This window comes from Falco biarmicus, chromosome 1, assembly GCF_023638135.1.
Source record: "Falco biarmicus isolate bFalBia1 chromosome 1, bFalBia1.pri, whole genome shotgun sequence".
Lineage (NCBI taxonomy): Eukaryota > Metazoa > Chordata > Aves > Falconiformes > Falconidae > Falco > Falco biarmicus.
The window spans coordinates 5,603,226-5,617,420 of NC_079288.1; the positions used below are offsets into that span (position 1 = coordinate 5,603,226).

Genomic DNA, 14,195 nt, shown 5'->3' on the forward strand with positions numbered 1-14,195 from the left:
ACTGCATCTGCACAGCTTGAAACGACTTCTGTTCAGAACCACCTTCTGGAAACGAGACTGCAGTTTTTCTTACCTATACAGAAAGCTTAGGTGACATTGTCTTTGGGGATCCATCTAACCAGTATCTTCCAGGGGACCTACTTGTATTTTCTCCATAAACACAGATAAAACTGGGCCAGGAAGGCTGGGCAATAATCACGGCTTAGCGGAAATGCTGACACTGCCAGGCGGAAGGATGCCTGCTCCTGTGCTGGAGGACAGGTCTGTTGCAGTCACCTTGTAACCTAGAGCTCCACATGCATTTAAATCTAGACTGGTCTGAAGAATCCAGCCCTTTCCTCTGCCCGCCTCATCCTGTCTGTCCCAGGGTTAAACAGGAGCCAGTACTGTACGTGCAGTCGGAGAAGCCTCTCAAACCTGAGCAAAACTTCCCTGATCAGGTATGCATACAGTCGCAGCTGGGCTGCTGATGTCACCAAATTCCTCTGTTAGGTTGTTTTCTTTTAAATATGTCCTGTGCGGAGAAAAGAACTACAAAAGCAGGGGGATGGATAACAAGCTACAAGGCGGAGAGGATAAATAATACAGGAGAACAAGCTTTTGGGTCAGGCACAGGACAGACTGGAAAAGCAAATGCTTCCCAGTACCTTAAATAGCTACTGGTTTATTGGTAGTGAGCCCCATCTCAGGCCTTTAGGAGCCAAAGTGATGGATGAAAGGACTGAGATGCACAGAAAACCAGAGAGAATCTGAGAATTTGAAGAGGCTCAAGATTCAGCCTTTGTTTTAGTTCTAATTCATCCTAAACCAGTGAAATGATCCCAGATTGGCCTCAGATGGTGGCACATCTCCAGCTATATTTAACACAGAACTCAGAAGTACATAAAAAGCCACATGAGGATGTTCAGATACCCACACCCTACGTGGAGCTAAAAAGCAGCAGCTTTTGAAGAGAAGGTTGAGAAGCACCAAGGAGCAAAGTCTGCCCTCCACTTCCTTCATCGTCGCAGAGGTTCTGGAAGTAGCCCTTGCTTGGCTTTCCAAGTGAAAGCTGCTACCAACAGTGCTAAATTATTTAAAAATTGATGTTTATTGCTCATGTGGCGTGCAGCTGAGCGAGTTGCTGTGGCTCCTTGCAAGAGGAAAAATGCTTGTTGAATGAACCATGATCTGCCCCCGCCTCACTTTATTTTTTTATTTTATTATTATTATTTTTGTTAGGTTTAATTGAATGTGGGAGAGACAGGTTTGGAACTGCTTTTGGCTGATGGCAGAGGAACTTCTCTTAAGTAATCTGGAGCGGTTCCAAAAGGCATTCCAGTTCTCAGAAAAATAGGTATTACTAGTCATTGCTTATATGCTATGAGTTGAAAGATTAATAATTTTCTCTGCCAAGGTTTGCAGTCAGCCTTTACCATGACAGTAGATCAAATGCATGTACTTGCCTGGGCAGCTGACCTGATTTGAACTCAGCAAGTGTTACTCTCAGTGATGACTACAGTTTTGGAACAAACACTCTGCTATGCTTTTTAAAGCAACCTTAGCCTTGTAAAGCATTAACCAGCCTCTCAAGCCTGTTTCAAGCACCTAGTGCCCTCGGTGCCTTGGCGAATTGTTTAGACCCAGTAGGTGTAAGCAGCCAGATGACAGAACTGGATTGAGACAAGCGATAAGCGAGTAGCTGGCCTGTTTTGCCGGCAGACCTTCCCCTGAATAAGGACAACTCCCAGCTGGTGCCAATGGGAGAAACAACTTGATCCTTCCATTTATTCCTCTGTGCTCCGTTCCTCTTCCTGTCTCACTTTTGGCTTGCATGCTGCAGAAAGACAGTTAGAAATAGCTGTTCTTACATGCTCAGGCTGTTTGATTTTGGAAGTTGGCATTGGTTTTACTGGAGATAGAAGAGCACCCACGAGCACAGAATAAAACAGCCCATCCCCAGGCAGAGCTGTAACAGGAGGGAGGAGTGAAAGGTGCAGGAGCTGAGCATCTCCTCCTTATTCAGAGTTTCTATTGAAGTCAATGACCCAGATTTCTCTGACTTCAAATGGCTGTTTTCAGAGCGCTTGCCGGAGGCAGGGTGCTGGGGAAGGTCAGGCACAATGTAGCCTGATGCATTCTGCATGCATAGGCTTATCAGATCTGGATCTGTAGAACTTGGTGCTGAAAACCCATGTTCTTCAAGGAGGTCTGTGAAACTCACTGAATTGACTAGTACCCCCCAAGCTTCAGGCTTGCAAGGTTGCCCTGAACTTGGGATCTCCTTCTGTCCTGTACTTCTGTGATCAGTTCTGTGACATCCACCCTGCTCCCAGGTTTCCCTCTGTAAAAAAAAAAAAAAAAAAAAGTAAATAAAAATTGCAGAAACCCCAAACTAGTTTTCGATCCCATGGGCTTAGATTATTAAGAACACAGACACATGGTAAACCTCTCTTATCTTTGGCAAAGCCTGGCCTTCTGCAGAAAGCTGGGAAAATCCCTACAGACAAAAATCAAGCTTCTAAACATAAAGGCATTAAAGTCATGCTATGTCCCCTTGACAAAAGAATCATTGTTAACTGCACATATTTCAGAAGAGCAGCAAGTGGTGCAGAAATGAACACTATTAATCTGTATGCAGTTCATCCTGCAGGTTTAGATTCATGAAGACTCGTAGATGAGACTGGTTTTGGGTCGTGCCCTCCCCCCCCTTTTTTTTTAATGTACTCCCAGTTACAGGCGGCAGCAAAGCAGGTTCCCAGTGCTGCTGTCAGCCAGCAGTCCCCTTCCCTAGCCCAGCCAGGGGGATTCTCCTAAATTATCGTCTCTCGTGTGGCCCATTTCATTCTCTTTAAATCTCTCATCAGAACTTTCAGTTGGAAACTAGTTGCTATCTCAGTATCAGAACAGGCACATTGAATATGTTGAAGATGAGTGTACCAGGCTTCCCAGGTTTTTGGAAACCTACTTATGCAAGTATCATAATGCAACACAGAGACAGTAACACTGAACACTGTCTTAAGAGGCAAATGTACCCTGGATTCCGTGCATATATCTCCCTACTTTATTTGATACAGAAAGCCTGATTAGATCTGTGAAGATTACAGTTTAAAAGGGCTTGGAAAAAATGGAGTATTAGTAACTTGGATATTTTAATGTATATTCAAACGTGGAATCACCTTTACTGATACAGAGCATCCCAAAGCTGGATTTCAGTCGTATGACTGTTTATCAAAAGAAAAAGGAGGTATTTTCCCAGAATCATATGTTGGCTTTGTCTTACCAGTGTCCAGGGCTGCCGCGTGCTGTGACGCAGGATGGAGCAGCTGCACACTGGGGATTGTGCTCTGAGGGAAAGGAACGGATTCGGAGCGTTCAAACTGTGAGTCCTCCTACCTCTCCTTTCCTCTGGGCTCAGCAGCTCTGCAAAAGTCCTGCTGCCTGTTTTATCTTCTGAAGGATTAGATTAATTGCTAACATCTCCTGCGAGGACAGATGTGTACAGAAAAGACGTACAACAGAAGAGATGCATCATATTTGCCATTTCAAACAGTGTTCAGCCTCGTAAAGTTGTTTTTATGCATTGAAGTGAAAGGTTTCAATTAGTTGGGACAAATACAACGATAGCTGGCAGCTGTATTATAATAACCCTTCGATAAACGTGCGGACACAAGGAAGCACAGAAGCATTGCTATTGTTTGTTGCTTAATTCTGTCTTTGACTTTATTTTTTAATGCCAAGTTTTCTTTTAAAGTTATCTGCTCTGATCTGCAGTGATGTGGGTGCATAACTGACTGTATTTGGACTGAAGATATTCTTGTCTGTATGTTTTCGTGGCCAGGCGTTTAGAATTTAAACTATATCAAAAGCATCAGGCAGAAAGTTGTACTGAAAATATCAGACATAACTAGTTTAATATTATACCAGCTTTGTATTATTTTTATTCCCATTCATTTTTAAATCATTTTTTTTTTAAAAATCTTTTAATTAATTTCCTTGCCGAGTAAGTTGTTTTTGAAGGCTCACAACTAGCATTTTCATAGGCAGTCTTTTGTTTTTTGGTGTTGTTTTTTTAAGCTGCCAAAGGGCACAAACATACTTACAGTTTTCTGTAGCCATCTGACAGCATGTATACAAGGAAATAAAGATGTCCTCCTCCTGTATTTTCCCTTAAATGGCTTTGACCTGGAGAATACATTATGTTGATTGGCATGAGAAAGAAGGCTGTGATCTTGTTTTTACTGTTTGTTATAGCAGTTTCAAACTTATCAAAGGAAGAAATAGAGGCTTTTTGGATGGCTGCTTGCCAACATCACTGATCAGAATTTTAATGAGATTTTTCTTTTCAAGGGCCAAATTAGGTCTAATTAACAATATATAAAGCAAATGTATAATGCCATAAAAGGCATGCAGCCTACTGCATATAGAATGTGTTTCAATCTCTTTACAAATAGAAATGTTGAACAAAATACACATTCTTATGCTGTTTTAAATATATGCAACTTTTTTTTTTTTTAACTGTTATGCCTTAATTAACAAATTGCCTTTAGAAAATGTGGTCCTAGACTTTTATAATAATTTTGACACCTCTGAAGGGGATGCAGGTGCTTATGGCTGGACCCCTCTTATGATTTCCATTCACTTTGACACAGACCCCTGAAAACCCCCGTCTGACACATGCTGCTGTCACAGTGACAGTGTGAGCTGGGTCCTGATACTTCCCCTAAGTGCTCCGTTTGCCATCATCACATCTTTGGATGGACCATGTGTTCCTGTTTATGGGCTGGATAACTAGCCTGCAGCTCCCATTTCCCAACTATCACAAAAGGCACGGTTATATTTAGTCTACACACACTGGTTTTCCTCCAAGCATTTAAGACAGAAAATGATTAACAACTACAGAACGTCATCCTCAAAACACAGGGCTGTTTCTTCCCCCAAAGTGTATTTTGTGCAAAGAGGGGTAAACCCAAAGGACTTCTCCTTCCCCCCTGCAAGACTGTGTTGTTATTTATGATACCGTAGTTCAGTTCTCTCCTGATCTGGCTTATCTGTTCCGCATGAATATTTCAAAAAAGGAAAGCATCTTTAATCAGAGTTGGTCAGATGCAGCTTAATGCAATTAAACAAAGTACGGAATCGCAGCTTCTGCCTAAACAAGCCATTTTATTCACATACTGAGACCACTAACCCGGAAGTCTCTTGCAAAGCCTTTTTCCAAATTTCATGTTTAGTAAACAAATCTCAGTTCTTTATCCCAGGTAAATCAATATCTCCTCTGATTCATTTAGCTCATGAAACTAAAGATGAATAGCAGCAGTAACAATGCGGGTAAAAAACCCACCAAAGCACACCAGAACAGAACGAAAGCGAAAATCAAAACAAGTACCCACGTTTGCACCAACTCCAGGTCATCATTTCTAGTAGAATTGGGTTGAAGTGTTCAGAACACTTGGGCAGGACTTTAAGTGTTGCTGTGGACCAGGTTTATCTGGAAAGCTGTAACTAGAGTTTATGCTAATAGTAGTATCTGGAGTTACTAAGATAGTCTATCAACTGACTGTTAGCTTTGGAGTAACATTGGACATATTCTACATAAGCTTAAAGAGCCATTTCAGATGTGTATTTCTTGAAGCGTGTAAATAAATATATTCACAGCAATTTTAAGGAAAGAGCCAAACCACAGGGCAGAGGGAGTCAGAATCATTTTGCATCTGTTACAACACTCAGGATGATGTTTTGGTTGATTTATAGTGGAAATATTTGTTTTTCAGCTGGAATTGTGGTAACTCGGAACAGATGTTCACAGCAATGTTGGAATACTGTCTTACCCGTGCTTCGCTGTTAAATCAAGTGCTGTTACACATTTAATCTAGGAAAAAATTAATATACTGTGAAATTACTAATCTCACGAAACATACATAGTAATAGGATTCCAATTTTATTGTCTTTCCATTTCATCAGACTCTCAAGATATATAATAACGCATGCAAAAAACTACCGAAGCCGCTAGATTTCATCTGTTTTGTGACCCTGGGTGGAGGAGAGGTGCTAGTCTATTACTATTTTTTTTTTCCAAAGGCTTGTAATGTTGACCCAACTCAGCTTTCTGACTTTTTTCCACCTTCACTGAACCAACGAATATTTAAACAAGGGAAGCAAAGAAGGTTCTTCGTTATTTGTATCTCCTAAAAGTCATAAAGAACTCAGTAAATTATTTTTTTTTTAAGTCCTATTTATATCACTTAAAGGCCTTGACTACAGAGCAGCCACAAATACAATACTCTTTTCCCCACTGATTTCCTCCTGTCCCTCAACATTTAGCTAGCAAAGGAGAGGGAGGGCTCCTGAGCTCAGCAGCACTTCTGTCAGCGTGGAGAGGCTGCCTGGTTTTCCCTTCCCTTTTTGCCAAGGGAGGCAAGCTACAGCTCCTCTCCAAGCACAAACACCCAGAGCTATTTGCTGATGCAAATTCCAGATTGCCAGCAGAGCTCTGCCTGATGTCTTTACCTTATGAGGTCTGTTGTTTCTTCTAGGAACTTCCAGATACTCCAGTGCGATGTCCTTGCTTCCCAGGAAAGACCCAAACAGGCTGGCATGCAGCTGTTTAATGATTACCCCATTCACGGCTACTTTTCTTTCCAGGCGGTATCACTTTATTCTTAACGGCCGATAGCACAGGCAGCATCAGAGAGGGGCCAGTGACTTGTTCCTGTGCTGAAGTAAATATTTTGAATTACAATTATGGCATTAAGCTTTTAAAGCTGTACACAGAGACGTTTCCACACCGACTTCATGCACTCATAATGATGCACGCTGATGTGCTCAGCCTGGGGCGTGCTGCCTGCTGCCGGGGGTATGATGCTGCCAGGGGTACGATGCTGCCGGGGTACGATGCCCAGCTCAGGGCTCTGCTGGCAGCAGCGCAGTGGTTAGTGCATGGTGCCATGGCTGAGAAAGGGAGAGCAGAGCTTGTGGAGCATGGCTTCCTGGGGCCTCAGCTGTTTTACACTGGCATTTCATCCTGAGAGATGCACCATTAACACTGGAAGAAGTAGAACCTCAGTACAAGCTTGTTGTACAAATGCAGATTTTACCAGAATATATTCTGTGCAAGCTTAATATTTATAGTGGTGACATGAGTCACCTTCTTAGATACCATGGATACAGCATTTCATCCGCTAACTCCATGAAGTACAATCAGCTTTTCACAGAATTTTGCACTTGCACTTGAACATCCAAATGATTGTTCTGCTCCTCGGGGCATTCCTTCCTCTCTGTCCTGCTGAGAACTGGGGCCAACAGGCACTGAAATGCCTCTATGGCCAAGAACCTTCCATGCAACAGAAACAAAACTTCAACTGCTGCAGACTTCTAGACAAGACTTTTTGGAACATTTCTCTGATGCTTTGCTCAGACATGCAGCGTCATTATTTTATCTTGGTCATTCTTTGACTTGCCAACTGATATATTATGTGAGTTCTTCCTTGGAAGAGCTGTTCCTTCTGCACGCAGGGCCACATTGTCTCAGCCTCTGAATTCCCTTGAGCAGTGGGCGTTAGACCCGGGCACCCCAGATACCAGAGTGCGCGGCTCCCACAGCTGTCTCCATCCTGCACTCCTGGTCGTGGGTCTGAGACATGTATTCCATCTCAATCTGTTTACAATATTTGTAACAATATTTGGGTTTTAAGCTACAGGGCACCTCAGGACTGAGGCCCCAGCTGGGTGTGAAGAGCTGTGCAACAGCACTGAAAGGCGCAGACCGAAATGTGATGTTTATCAAACACGTGGTCCGGGAGTTTTCATCACTGGAAATGATCTGTGTGCTACCACACAGAAAAGTTCGGAAACATTTTTTTAATACTGTGTTTGAAGAATAAAATTTTCTTCTGACTTCAACCTTTACACCTGATCTGCAGCCTTGACTGACCAAGACAGTTCAGCACAGGGGTTAAAGCACCGGGCTGGTGACTGGTGCTCATCGCCCCAGCCTCTGCCACCGCTTGCTGCATGACCTTGGGTGAGTCACTCGGTTTCTGTCCGTCAGGGTTGTCTTGCTCGCTGTCCTTGTTCACTGCAGAGGCAGGTAGGAGGATTTTAGGAGTAACATCTGTATTCCAGGTGAATATTTGCAGGACTTAGCTGTGTGATTTCGTATGTAAATAAGGTAATGAGGTCTGTTATGATTGCAAGCCTCTTGTACTCGACAGCCAGGTCCTTGTTTCCAGTAGTAAGTCCTGTAGCAGCACACTGTATTCCTCTGACCCTCTCAGTAACATCCTCTGGTTGCTCTCTCAAGCCCTGTTAATGAGCTGCTGAGAGGCCACGAGATGGCATCTGCTTAGTAACAGAGTTGGTATTGATCTCAGCTATTGCAGATCTCCCCACCTTGCCAGCACAGACAAACAGGCTGATAATTGCTTGTCATAAGACATCTGAACTGCAGAGTTTGAGGGTTTGATCCTGCTGCATGCTGAGCGGCTGTTGGGAACTGAGCCTTCCTCAGCCCATCAGGGTGGGTAAAGGCTGCTGGACCAGTCTGGCTTGGGCAGGGAACCTGTGCAAGATACTTTCCCCCAAGAAAACACCTGGATTACTCTGCGTTACTAATAGGCGAGACCAGTTTGCTTACGAGTTGCACTGAGGTCCTTTGGAAGTCAGTCAAAGGCTTTATTATGCTAAGATTAGTAGCTCATGAGTAATCTCTACTAGAAGAATGCACTCTCACTAGGCTGTTGAAATTTCTCAGGTGCAATACCTCACTGCCACATAGAGTGGTTTTTAAAATCAAAGAAATCTGGGGAAATGTTGCATTTGTGGCACAAGGGTCAGAAATGGGTCTGCTGTGGTCCATGCCACTGTCTTTTTTGGAAAGGTAACACTGGCTTTATTATAAATGTAGGATTTGCTGTAAAGCTGAAGATGCTTGAAAATTTTTAAAAGAAGTAAAATATGCATGAGTTCACAGGAGAGGATTTTGTAGCTCTAACACACATTGCAGCTACAGACACAAAATTTTGTGCTTTTGGTTCATTTAGAGAAGACATGTTTCAGCACTCAGAGACACCCTTATGATAAGGCATCAGCACACAGCACTAATGAGAGTTTGCAAATCAACTGAGAAAAATAATTTGAAACTTTCCAGTTTTATAACAGATAACAGGAGATGTGATTTCTTTTCAATATTTATAACAGTCCCCTCAAAATTAAAAAGCATCAGTCTGATTTAGCTTTCTTCCAGGTTGTAGGTGCTCCAGGGGAGTAACTGCTATTCCTTAGCAGAGGACGCTGCACACAGAGCACGCTGACAGCCTGTTCCTGGCCATCCCCGCACGGAGCGAGGGTGTCACAAAGGGTGGCAGGAGCTATTCCGAGCTGGTGCCTCCTCCAAAGTCACTTCCCTTTCATTCAGGAATGTTTGTGGGTTTTTTTTTTTTCTGCTCCAATAGCTGCCATTCCCTGTTGCAAAGCAAAATGCCAGCAAGGTTTTCTGCAGCAGAATTTTGCTCTGCTAGAGCCCTGTGTGAGAGCAGCTCAGGTTTCCCTGTCCCTTGGTTTTCAGGCACTGTTTTCCAGCTGTTCACGCAGCTGCCAGCCAGACCAGAACAGCCTGGCACCCACCAAATCCACCGCAACGTTGCCGCTGGGTTTTTCAAAAGAGGTAAAATTTCACTCTGGCTCTGGATCTTAACCAAAGCAGATGAGGTTTAGTGGCTTCCCCTTGTCCCTCAGTATTTGGGCAATAAGGATAACGTTTGCCTGCCTTGAAAACTACGGAGGAACGATGGCGTTCCCATGAGAACAGCCTTGTTATGAACGCAGGGGAGGCTTCCCTGGAAATGTGGTACCATTCCAAGCGGTGACTCCAGGGAGAAGTCTGCTAGCAGCCTTTTCATCTTCTCTGCACCCTGACTCATGAATATACATAGGGAAAGTGGGAGCTGCAGATGAAAAGCGGCTGGGACCCATGTTGCTGTAGAGCTGTGGATCTTCCCGGGCACCCGCTGTCATTGGCTCCCCTCCTCCTGAGCTACCCGGTGGTTCAGCAGGTGTTCCAGCACCTCCCCGAAGGGAGCTGGCGCAGCCCGTCGCACCAGTGCGCTAGAGCAGCTCCGGCTGATTTTAGGTCACATTAACAGCAAAGCAGAGGGACCGGGCAGCTCTGCTCCCTCTCCGAGCCCAACGGCAGGCAGCAGCTCGCTTGTGATCTGGCTTCAAGGAAGGCTTGAATCTACTGGAATCCCACCGTTATCTATGATTTCAACAAGTACCCTACCTCCCCAAACGGTGTGAAGTGGCACACAGCTATCATGGCTGAGGTTCTTATCCAGAATCTGTGTGTAGATGTGCGATAGTCTTAAAGATCTTGACAGGTTAACTTTCAAGAAAATGTCTTGTTAGGGAATAGTCACTACTAGCAATTACCGTGCTTTTATCTGTAGCTGTCAATGCCCTGTAAAAAGAGGCTGTTATTCCCATTTCATAGAAGAAACAGATGTTCTGGGGATGTCTGAATAGATTTAACACAGAAATTGCATGCCTAAAAGGTGTTCTAGAAAATCCCATCATTATCACATGACTGATTTTATTCAGTGCACCCAGGAATTCAGCAGCTCTGCTGGTTGTGCTTTGCTTCTCTTCATATTTGTTTTAAAGCAATAGTTTTGCTTTGAAGTTTTCATTTTTCTTGCCTTCTGGGGCAGAGGAGGAGCTGAAAAGAGACTACTGTAATTTTCTTTTTGAGGCAAACTTTCAGGTAGGGATTTATTTGAAACTTCTTGAGGTTTAATTCGGTTTTGTGATCAAGAGACAGCGAAGTCACATTTGTGAAATCCAATTAGGCTGCAGCTCTGGCAGGGCCACATGACATAAGGCATGTACATCCATCTGACCCCGTCCTTCCCTGCTCTTAAAGCCTTCAGCCTCCACGGCAGAGCCGTGCTGCTTATCTCAGGTATTTGGGATTACTGCAAACTCAGTTTACCTGCTCAAGAGTGGTCAGAGCGGCAGCCTTTCCCCTGGGAACACGGCAGAGGACAGGGGCCTGGCAGCTGAGAACTGCTTCACTCCAGGGGATCCATCGGCGCTGGGCAGGGCGAGAGGAGAGCTACAGATGGATGTTGTGTTGGCACCAGTACCTGAACAACTACTGAATGCAGATAGTACAGAGGATGGGAGGCTGTGCTGTGGCCCTGGTTTCAGCCAGGAACTACAGGCAATTCTGTGCATGTCTCTACTCATTCAACCTTCCTGCCTGGAGCTAGAGTTTGTCAGTACCTTTACAGAGCAAACATTTATTTTTTGGACTGAGGACTTTCCACTACAAGAAGCCAAAAATTGTTAGTGCAAGAAAGAGCTTACCTGGTAACAAGCCTGTCTCAGGAACCAGCTCTTGTGCACTCGAGGAGGTGATGATGCACCCAACTGCATGCCACAGTCCTCACTCCCAGCTGCAGAGTCCCTTGGCTTGCCATTCCCTTCTGGCTATAGCAAAAAAAAAACCAAAAAACAAAAAAACAAAGAAAAAAAAAAGAAGAAACTAGATACTTTCTACTTCTCCTTACTTGGAGAGCAGTAATTTCTCTCAGCCAGCTCAGAAATCAAATTGCTAATTACCCTGCTGTGCTGCTCACCTCTCTGGGCGACAGTTGTCCCTGGCCTGGAGGAGTCCTCTTGTAGCACCCACTACTTGTTTTCTTTCCTGTAGCAAAACTTCATTCCTGATGGCTAACAAGTTTTCTTGTAAGAGGGAATCTATATTTTCATGAATTGGTGAAGTTCCTAAGGCCTTTTGCTTCGCTTTCCTGAAATTGTTCACTTTAAGCAGATTCATTTCTGTACACCAAACAGTCGGGACAAGCAACGACAGCAAACCTGGGCTGCAACAGCCCTCCCAGTTTGGTACCAACCACCAGTTCTGTACCTCTGAGCACAACAGCAAACCAGACTTTTCCATTATCTTCAGCCAGCTGCAGGACTTCCCTGTTCGTGTACTTGACTTTGACTTGATTTTTGGGTTTTGTATCACTCACTGCAGGACTCTCAATGGTTATCGCAACGCCAGAGCCTGTATTACAGTGCTGCTTCAGCATCTGAAGGCAGAACGGGTTAAGCGTATGCATCAGCGTTTAGGCTCAGGTGACTGGATTGCATTCCCAAAGATGAGCAGATGGAGAAATGAGTGAGATGAGATTAACTGCATTGACATGTTTTCCTTTAAGAACAAAATGACTCCTTTTGGTTGTATCTTTCCAACAGCCGAATAACAAGACAGTCACACTTCAACACTGTTGGCGTCCTGTTTCCTGTTCCTCTGTATCTTAATTATTTACAACACTTTTGCATTTAATTTGAAGGAATAATGTTGTGAGAGTGACAGGCAGCTTTCTTAATGGGCTTCTCTGCTCCTGCTCGTGCCATGACATCAATTACGTACAGTTGTCTTTCACTCGGAACATGTAACCCCCGTGGTGACTAATTACAGTATCTACCATTAGGGTCCTCAATGGCACAGACTGGAGATGAAAAAGCCTGCTGCTTGGGGACAGAAAGTGTCGCCATCCCTGGAGAGCTCCGTGTTCCTGCTTTTCTCAGCCCATTGGAGTTGGAAAGGAATGGTGATGCATTACCAGCCTTTCCAGTGAAAATGAAAACGTTAGAAGGAACCCCAATGCTTTGCCTTTCCTAAGATCCTTTCTCTTTCCCGTATCAGCGCTACTGTGGTTATATTTTATTTTAGGCTGCAAACATAATTTTATTTCTTTTTCCATTTTAATCATACTTTTTAATAAGTTCTCTTCATGTACAAGAGCAAGGATTGTTCTTGATGACAATAATAATTGAGCCATACAGAAATATTGACTGCCTAATAGCTGAAGAGCAGGGTACTTAAAAGAGATTAAGACATTTTGGATCCATGTGTGGCTTTTGGGGGTCAGGGTGAAACCGTGACTTATTCAAAGCAGTGACAAAACTACCGATCTTTCACGGTTTGCTTTGAGTCAAGAAGCCTGGGAATCAAACCGGTATCCCCCATAATGAGTCTTGAGAAAATGGATTCTTCCTTGTCAAGACGAGGGATCATTTCAGCAAACTCCCTGTTTGCAGCCCACAGTGAATCATAGGGCATCGTATAGTTGCAGTTCAGTATCTCTATTCATCGGTATCTTTCATAACTTGAAGGAAGAATATAGCTTATGGATGTTTTGGAAAAGGTGCTGGACTAAATTCTGTGAGTCTTGAGCGCCACTGTAACTACTAAACAGAGCTTTGTCCTTTCTGTTACGCTGAGAATAGCAGAACCTAGAAGATACATATGCTCTAACGCAAGAAAATACCCTCAGACAGGAGTTAACCCTATACATGTTTAAGCTCAGCTAATCCTGGAAGTTGTAAATGGTGACCCTTACCATACACATCAGATCAAATATGGCCTTAGGGCTTCAGGGACAGAACTTGCAGGGGACACACTAACCTCCCAAAACGTAACTGGGAGCAGGAGGGATAAAGATTTTTTTTCATCTAGTCTCTTTAAATTTAACCAGTTTGGGTTTAGCCCAGATACTGTACCACGGGGACAGAATCATTACTGGTTATTAGATTTCAACATCCCATCCTCACATTTGGAAACATGAGGCTCTATTTGCAACAGATTTTGGCCCATTCAATTTTTTTGAATGGTACGACTTAACGATGAATGACACAAAACTCATTGCATCTTTGTGGGAAGAGAATTCAATACTATTATCTTGTAATAAAATAACTTACCTGTAAAGAGTGATATGAACATATCAACTTATTAAATCCATGGCGACATCAGCCACTGTTTGGGGGAAAAAATGTAGGATGAGCAAAAAATAATCAAACAACCAAAAGATATCAACAGGATCTGGATGGTACAAGCTGTGAGATGGCTGGTATTTTTAGTATGACAGGAAAACAATCCCCAGGGAAAGGCAAAGCTGGTTACAGAGGACAAAGGTTAGGCTTTATCCATTGGTATTTGATTTTTGGTACGCTATCATTGCAAGCAGTAAGGGGAGAGATTTACTAAGGTATTTAGGTACCTAAACATGCCTAGCAGCATTTATAGCAGCATCTAAGTAGGTTAGGTGCCTAATTCCCATTAACTCCATCAACACGTTTAAGCTGCTAAACATCTTTGCAAAGCTGGCCACAAAGCCGGAGCTGACGGGTGTCTGTGGGAGCCGGCG

The 14,195-nt window shown here is 43.6% G+C and overlaps 1 long non-coding RNA gene across 3 annotated transcripts; it reads right to left on the reverse strand.

The window, feature by feature from the left end:
- Positions 1-31: 31 nt before the first annotated feature.
- LOC130143759 (uncharacterized) lies at positions 32-11,462 on the reverse strand. 3 transcript variants are annotated; one of them, XR_008819862.1, is made up of 4 exons: positions 11,344-11,462; positions 6,490-6,696; positions 3,263-4,164; positions 32-2,323 (listed from the first exon to the last, which is right to left on the reverse strand). It is a non-coding gene; the product is annotated as an uncharacterized LOC130143759 (long non-coding RNA). The 3 variants fall into 3 exon arrangements; XR_008819863.1 differs by having other exon boundaries at positions 3,263-3,462; positions 4,083-6,696; XR_008819861.1 differs by having other exon boundaries at positions 3,263-6,696.
- Positions 11,463-14,195: the final 2,733 nt, after the last annotated feature.